This window comes from Uranotaenia lowii, chromosome 3, assembly GCF_029784155.1.
Source record: "Uranotaenia lowii strain MFRU-FL chromosome 3, ASM2978415v1, whole genome shotgun sequence".
NCBI classification, from domain to species: domain Eukaryota; kingdom Metazoa; phylum Arthropoda; class Insecta; order Diptera; family Culicidae; genus Uranotaenia; species Uranotaenia lowii.
This window is the reverse complement of record NC_073693.1, coordinates 66714758-66723112: the sequence shown is the minus strand read 5'-3', so window position 1 is coordinate 66723112 and position 8355 is coordinate 66714758. Positions and strand designations below refer to the sequence as shown.

Genomic DNA, 8355 nt, shown 5'->3' with positions numbered 1-8355 from the left:
TAAAAAAAATGCACAAATTGTTCAACGCTCCCAAATCAGTCTATCAGTCTAAACCAGCTCTCAAATTTTTTACACCAATGAGGATTTTGTTACCATATGCTATCACAAATTGATCCTTCATTAAATTTTTTTTTAAATTATTTCTAGAACATCGTTTCAATAAATTGTGAATTTTGTGCCATTCAAAGGAATAAGAACAATTTTATTTTACTCATACCCTCTCGTTGGAAATTTTTTGCTGTTCTAAACAAATGATTGAAATTTCATTTCATTAGTTTCAGATTAAATTAAGTTTTCCAAGATATTGGAAATTGTTCGATTTTAAATAGAGATATTTCATTATTTTATTCCAGAACTTAATTAAGATTTTGAAATAGCATTATTCAACCACAGTTCACAATGAGAAATTAATTTCAGAATTGATAAAAACAATACGATATTTTCGAATCACTACTATTCTCAAAAATATAACAGAACAATAAAAAAGTATCATCGTTTTAAAATAAGTTTTAAATTTACAGTAATTATAATTAAAAAGATATCTCAATTATTTTTTTAAGTACGTGAAGTTGCAAAATGAGAATCAATTAAGTTTCGTGGTGATTGTCTTGCACTGATATGAAGGAATAGATAATTAAAAGTTTCTTTACATTTTCTTCTATTTAACACTTAATACACTTGTTTATTTTCATTTATAAGATGACATTTATAACGAGAGATTCCTTAATAAGCTCATAAGTCTTTTTTTTCTAACTTCCTGGTATACCAAATTATTGTTATCAACATTTTCTCGCACGGAACATTATAGATTCACAGATTGAAGTTTTATCAAAGAGTATTGGGAAGAGTTTGAACAGAAAATGGGTTGAAAAAGTTTTAATTTCTTCTCAATTTTTTGCAATTTTCAATGAGTTCAATGATATCAAACAAAATAGAGGAAAAGGGGTAGTGTGTCGCATCCCTTATCCCCCTTCACTCTGTTAAAATGATCGTTTATTCACTACACAGCAAAATTTTGCTGGTTTTTGTCCGCTGACTTTCCAGCAAAATTTCTAGCAAAATGAATTGCTGGAAAAATCAGCAACTATTAGTGCTGGATTTATTTCCAGAACCACATGATATTTTAATTCACAAACACTGGCCCTGGGGTGGCACCTTTGTGCCAATTAAGTGTTAATCATCCACCGCCTAAAATAGAGTTTTGATTAGTATCTTTTATGAAATATCTACATATCTTACAAAAACTCACACTTGACTGGATGTCTGGTAGCTAGGGTATAGGGAGAATTAGAATGATTGTATTAATCTAATCAAAATTAGTAAAAAAAAGTCCCACCTTGCTTCAGCGTACGAAAACAAACAGACTCCAATTTGACAAATCGATTGTTGATTTTCCAGAAAACTAGACCAATTGCTGGAAAGCCAGCAGTTTAAAAACCGACTGCTGATTTTTCAGCAAAAATTACAAGAACACAATCGAATGATGAAAAATCCAGCATTTAAAAAATCGATTGATGGGTTCCAGCAAAAATTTGGATTGCTGAACGTTTCCAGCATTTTTTTTTTGCTGGAAATCGAGGTTAAAATTTACTGTATAGATATCAAAGTTATTTTTATTGGTAGATTTTTGAAAATTTTTAAAATCACCCCTCCCCCTCCCTCCCTCAAGATCAAGCTCTAGGACCGCGCTTGCGTCGAATCGATTTATGGAAAATTATCCTAAGAGATCCCTAAACTTCAACAATAACAACAGGAAAAAATAACTTTGAACAGAGCGCACGCTTATTTTTCCAAAGGCACTTGACTAATATTTGTCTATTATTCTGGTATGTTGTCTGAAGAATGGAGTAGTAGTAGTGTGTGGTGCTTAAATATGGCAACACACTTCAAATCCGCATCCTGTAGAGAAATCCACGTGTTAAGTCAAATATCAGTAGATAACAATTAATTAATAGAAAATTTGAGTGCATAATGTTATCATAGTTATGGATTTTAAGGTCATAAGCTTTAAAAATTATTCTTGTTATTCTTATGAAGCCATGACAATTTTGAAAACTTTAAAAGAAAATAAACATAAGGTTTGAGAAGAAAATCAAAACTAGCAAACGAATGACTACCATTGGATTCCGAAAATGATGAAGCTAAATTTCACTAAAGACCTATTCGCAGATAAATCTAAGCAAAGTTATGCTACGATACGATCTACGTACGACTTCTTGACTGCCTTTGACTTACTCTCGGTACCTTTACCCTAACGCTCAAATCCGATCCAACCAATCATTTCCAATATTACCATCAGCCGAGCATCGATCGTGCCCGGCAAGTTTCAAGTTCCCTATAATTTAGCCATTTAAAAAAGTTGCAAAGCGCATTCAAATTTGCATCACACCACCAACAATCGAAAGGAGCAGACTTCAGCCAGCATCAACGGCGGCAGGCGCAACTTCTCTACAGATTCAAATGTCGCAATGGAAGTTAGTCTGTGCAGTATTTTTTTTGTATCCCTTCTTCTCTTGGCTCGAACGGATCGCTGCTCTCAGCTTTCAGGGGTACGTAGACAGGTACTGTAAAACCTACAGCACTAATGCGACTAAATGCCACTACTTGGCTTTTGTTAGGAGGGATTATTTGTGTGGTTTTTTTTTCTACTAAGGCGATTTTCCGGGAGATGGCTTCGATAATTACATCTTTAGGAGGCAATCAATCAATTAAGCTGATACTAACGATTTGTTAATAACCAGGAAAACTAAGATGATTGATTGCTATTATTTAAGTTCGTACTTTTCTGTTGCAATATTGGCACTCTGAGTTAAGTGTTGAATTGAAGCAAGTTATTTCAGGATTATGTAAAATACTAGGAGTCACAGCAAAGATTCTTATCTGTAACAGACCAATAGCAATGCAAACCATGCAGAGTTTGTTTTTCTTTTAGACAGATAGATATAGCAAGCAACAACAAACAGCACCAACATTGTTGCTCGTTAGAGTCACAGGAGATGGTAAAAAGCATGTCGCCCAACGTGGGGCTCGAACCCACGACCCTGAGATTAAGAGTCTCATGCTCTACCGACTGAGCTAGCCGGGCGCTTAAGATCCTGAAGAGTAGCAGCAACAAGCCAAAAAGTGAATTGATCATCAATCACTGTGAACTAAATTCCAATCCGCTGATGATGGTTTCTAGTGCGGATTTTTTTTGTTGCTGCTTTGGCTTCGCGTGCGATCGCATTCCAATCGACGCGTGATTGCGCGCAAAAAAATGGCAGCAGGGGTCATATGATTCGTACCACTATATTGGAAGGTGTATTGTGGAAGATTTGCATACATAGCAGCAGCAGCAATAGCTAGCACTCAATAGTGTCGTCGCCTTCGCGTGGCTGAGCTACAATTTAACCTTGAAAAACTTCTAATTTATGCGTTCAATATCTTCAATCATGCGGCACGATGTGGACGATGGATGGTGTTTTATAGGGACAAGTTGGTATTTGTTGCTGCTGCTGCTAGGGTAAGTGAGCCTTAACTTGGCATGCTCCTTATCTTGGCATGCCAAAATGCATTTTGGTGTTTTTGATGTCAAACATACGCCAAAAAATGAAAAAAAAATCAAACATAACAGAAAATCGCATATTGCAACATTCTGCATAGCATTTGTTCACAATTTAATTCAAATGACTACGAAATAATTTTTTTCACATGACAAACTGCAAATAAAATTATGATCTTCGGAAAAAATCTTAAATGAACCTACCTTGCTAGTGCATCTGCCAACTTCGGATTGATTTTGAAAACACACTTTATCATGGAAAAATCACTAAAAATTACCGTTGGTTACAGCGAAACATGGCAAAAAATATAAAATTATTATTTACTCCAAACGACGTACATTTTTATCTAGAATTTAAGAAAATATAAACATTTTTTTTGGCCTAATCTTGGCATGCAATTCCACAAATAGAAGTATATATGTATGTGTGAAAACGACATCAGCAGGCAGCCGGCAGCTGGCGGCCGTTCGTCGGCCGACGGTGCACAGTGGTCTGGAAATTGAAAAGCCAGTCAAAAGTAAAATGAATGATTGATATAAATTTAAAATATCATGAATGTATTTTGGACTAAAATTAATTCATTTATCTCTCAAGTCGACTCAAGCTTATTTGGAATCTTAGTTGGAATTATAATGCTACAATTTGAGCTGCTCTTTTATGGTAAAGTTCGAGAACTTTTCTTCTCAATAAAATCTACCTCTCAATAAATTAATTTACCGGATCCGAATCCGAATTGATATCTTGGATCTCAATGTTGATGTCACTATATCCATACCCAAAAAATTCCACATTTGGAAGTGAGATTTAACGTATTTAAATTTAATTTGATTTGCTGTATATGTGTCGCTTTGAAAGGACTTGTTATAAAGCTCAAATTATGAAACTCTAAATATTATGTTTATTTAAAAAAAATATTGCACTGCAATGTTGGAATACTATGTTGTAACGAACTTGAATTTTTATTCTTTGCAGTTTCATGTGAAATCAAAAATAATATTTTGACCAAGTGTGTTTTTTATTATAGATCACTGTGCATCAGCAGGAGGTGATGACGTTTGTTCTCTGTAGGAAAGGAATATGCGAAAGAAGCGCTGCCGAATTTGGGTGATGATTTTGCATGAGTGCGAGTGGGACGCAGCTTGAATTTCACCCAGCTTTTGAATTTGCTGTTCGCTTCCATTGCCTATAGTTTCCAAACGAATGAGTGAGATGCAATCTAATTCTATCAGACTGGCTGGAGTGAGCGAAAGTTTGTCTTGTTTTGCTTTCCCGGTGTACGCAAACGATTGCTAGAAAATTCCTAAGGGCGACATTTTAAATATGTATGATTAAAAGAATCGTTCGTTGACTTAAGTTTTAGCTTTAGCTTGCTTCTTGCCTCGATCATAATAGTTTTTAAAATGTCGGTCCTCCTTTTATGGGAATGGAATAAAAAAATATGAACATTTGTCATTTACTATCTTATGTTACCCTGGAAACAGATCTATCATGGTTGCATTTTACAGATTTAGCAAACAATTTGTTTGCTTGATTAATGTATTTATGTTATGTTTATGCCATAGTTTGGAACTTATAATAGAAATTAGGAATACACAAAAACTGAAATAAACTAGTAATGCTTTTTGACGTAAGATTATAATTTTACATGCAAATATCAATTATAAAAATTGATTGACATTTCGTACTTCCGACTTTTTGAAAACAATATAGAACATTGATGTGCTTCCTTCCGGGATATTTTCAATGAATTCGTGGGGGCTGTTGTTGTATTAGTGAGGCAAGTTTTTCCTAGAGACGGCCAATTTAAGGAACTCATAAAGGGCCAAAATTCGGCGCGGGGGCTACAATAAGGAGCATTTCAATCAATAGTTTGATCAGGTTTATCTCAAATTATCAACCGTTTTCAAGCAAGGACATATTTTTACTGCATTTCAGGCTAGTAAGCAATCATATTTGTCGAAGGACTTTTGAAGGAACACATTACAGGAAGACTACAATCATGGGAAATCTAGTCAACCATGCCTTAGGGGCCAAGATTGGGTACATTCACCCTACTATGCCCAGCTACTAAACGGCAGCTAACGTTTGTTTGGCCGTTGGCTAAAATACATCTCCCACAAGTGAACTACTGCGCCATCATCGCATTGCTGCTGCTGCTGGGTTAAGGTACAAGGCCGCCTCGGAAGAGATTGGCTTCTTCGGTTATTGGGGTTTCGTTTTTCGCAAAATGGCCCATCACGAGAGATCCGGGCCTCAGATTGAATAGGATTAGGATTATGAATTGAAGATTCATATTTAATGTGTCAATTTTTTTTCTTAAACAAAACAGGTATGTAATCAAATTAAATAACAGTCCGTTTAACTATGTATGTATGTATAGAAGCTTGACAGAAAAAAATGGTTATGTCGAATTTCCAAAATCGACCATATAGGTACAATTTGTTGATCGGCCCCAAGAAACTGACCTGTGTTAAATTTCAGCTCAGTGAGAATCAAAAATTTCAATAACCGTGTCTGTCATCAGGCGTCTCTTTAACGACTTTAGATTTTGTAATTTGTGTAAAATCCAATTTCTTAAAAACGGTGTTACTAGAAGTTGCAACCAAAGTTTTAAGGTGCTCAAACTTAAAACTTTGGTTGCAACTTGGGACATTTCTCATATGAACCTGGTATGTTGAAAGAATGTTCAGCGTGTAAAGGGTAATACGGTCGAAATTTGGTCAATACCAACTTGACGTATTTCTTTCAATTTTGCATTTAAAAACCCTGAACACCCCTCATTTTGAAGGTGTGTGTAGAATGTTGCTCCTATTTTGATTTTGGAATTCTCTCTTCAGTTGTCAAAATGCCGTCCCAGGAAGAAGAGCAATTTGCTCGCGCATCGCGAAAATCCGAGCTACTCGGACGCAAAGCTAGCAAAATCACTAAAAGTTGCCAAATCAACCGTTACAAATGTAATTGAAGTGTTTGGGGAACATTTGTCGACAGCAAGGAAGTCTGGATCGGGGGGAAATCAAAAACCGGAAGCCGCTGAGACGACAAAGAGAGTAGCCGGTAGTTTCAAGCGAAATCCTAACCTCTCTCTCCGAGATGCCGCAAATAATCTGGGTGTATCGTCTACAACCGTGCATCGAGCCAAAGAACGAGCCGGTCTATCGACTCACAAGAAGGTAGTGACTCCAAATCGCAATGATAAAAAAAATAGGACGGCCAAAGCGCGATCCCGAAGGCTGGACACAAGGTTCCTGCGAAGTTTGACTGCGTGGTAATTGACGACGAAACCTACGTCAAAGCCGACTACAAGCAGCTTCCGGGACAGGAGTTTTATACGGCAAAAGGAAGGGGAAAGGTAGCAGATATTTTCAAGCACATGAAACTGTCAAAGTTCGCGAAGAAATCTCTAGTTTGGCAAGCCATCTGTACCTGTTGCTTGAAAAGCAGCATTTCAATAGCTTCCGGGACTGTCAACCAAGAAATTTACGTGAAAGAGTGTTTGAATAAACGTCTGCTGCCTTTCCTGAAGAAACACGGTTGTTCGGTACTGTTTTGGCCGGATTTGGCATCTTGCCATTACGGTTAAAAGGCCATGGAGTGGTACGCCGCCAACAACGTGCAGGTGGTTCCCAAGGACAAGAACCCTCCCAACACGCCAGATCTCCGCCCAATTGAGAAATACTTGTCAAGCGGAACCTAAAGAAGACCAAAAAACTGCTAAGGACGAGCAGCAGTTCAAGGCAAACTGGCTTTCTGCGGTGAAGAAGGTGGACAAGGTGGCTGTACAAAATCTGATGGCAGGGGTTAAGCGTAAGGCCCGGCAATTCGGATTAGGAAAAGCGGAAGCCTAACTGAATATTTTTGCTGAATTTTATACTAATTAAACATGAAAAAGAAATTTAATTTGATTTTTTAAATAAACGATTTCACCGATTTACACGCGTTTCCTTTGACCATATTTTGACCGTATCACCCTTTATATAAATTTAACCAAAATTCGTAAAATAGAATCTCACCTTGCTTCAGCATACGGAACAAAAACAAACTCCAAATTGACAACTCGATTGCTGATTTTCCAGCAAACTAGATCAATTGCTGGAAACAATTTTTTTGCTGGAAATCGAGGCAAAAATTTACAGTGTAGGCATACTATTCTTCTGTGATTCACAGTTTCCATCAAACATTCTCTATTTATTTCACCTTGTCACTCATGAACCAATGTTGGGATATACCCTCAAAAAATGTAGTATTCTTGTTGCTGTTGGTTTTCAAAAGACAGAATCAAGCCACCAAAGATGAGGTACGGCGCTGCTGATGCCAGCCATTCTATTAGCGGATTTTTGCGGTTGTCGCCGCTTGAAGTTGCTGGAAACGCATGATTGAGCCCCGGAGATGCATTCGTCGTATCGTCTAAACCTCTCCTAGTGAGGCTGTATAGAACCCCCAACAAATCGTTGTCGTTGTCTCACAAATCGTGTAAAGTGTGCAATAAATCTCACGCGCAATTTCAACAGATCAAGTGAACGAGATCGTGATAGGAGGAGGGTAAGTTGACCGATTGGAGGTTTAAAGTTTATAGATGTGTTTTAAATCTTTGATTCTTGGACAAACTACTCTGCAGTTTTGCATTTACTCAGTAATGAGATGCGACTTATACTTAAGAGCACTCGTTTTACATCCTTTTATTAAAACGACCCAAAGGAAATCAGAGTTTACAGTTTACGGGTTTGAAATGTTTCGAGATCCCCAAATGAGGTGTCGATTTGTGGATTGGTCTAGTACAGCGGTCGGCAACCTTTTGAGACAGAAGAGCCAAAAA

At 36.9% G+C, this 8355-nt stretch overlaps 1 non-coding gene across 1 annotated transcript; it reads right to left on the bottom strand.

Moving 5' to 3' along the window:
* Nucleotides 1-3012: 3012 nt before the first annotated feature.
* Nucleotides 3013-3085, bottom strand: Trnak-cuu (transfer RNA lysine (anticodon CUU)). The gene has a single exon. It is a non-coding gene; the product is annotated as a tRNA-Lys (tRNA).
* Nucleotides 3086-8355: the final 5270 nt, after the last annotated feature.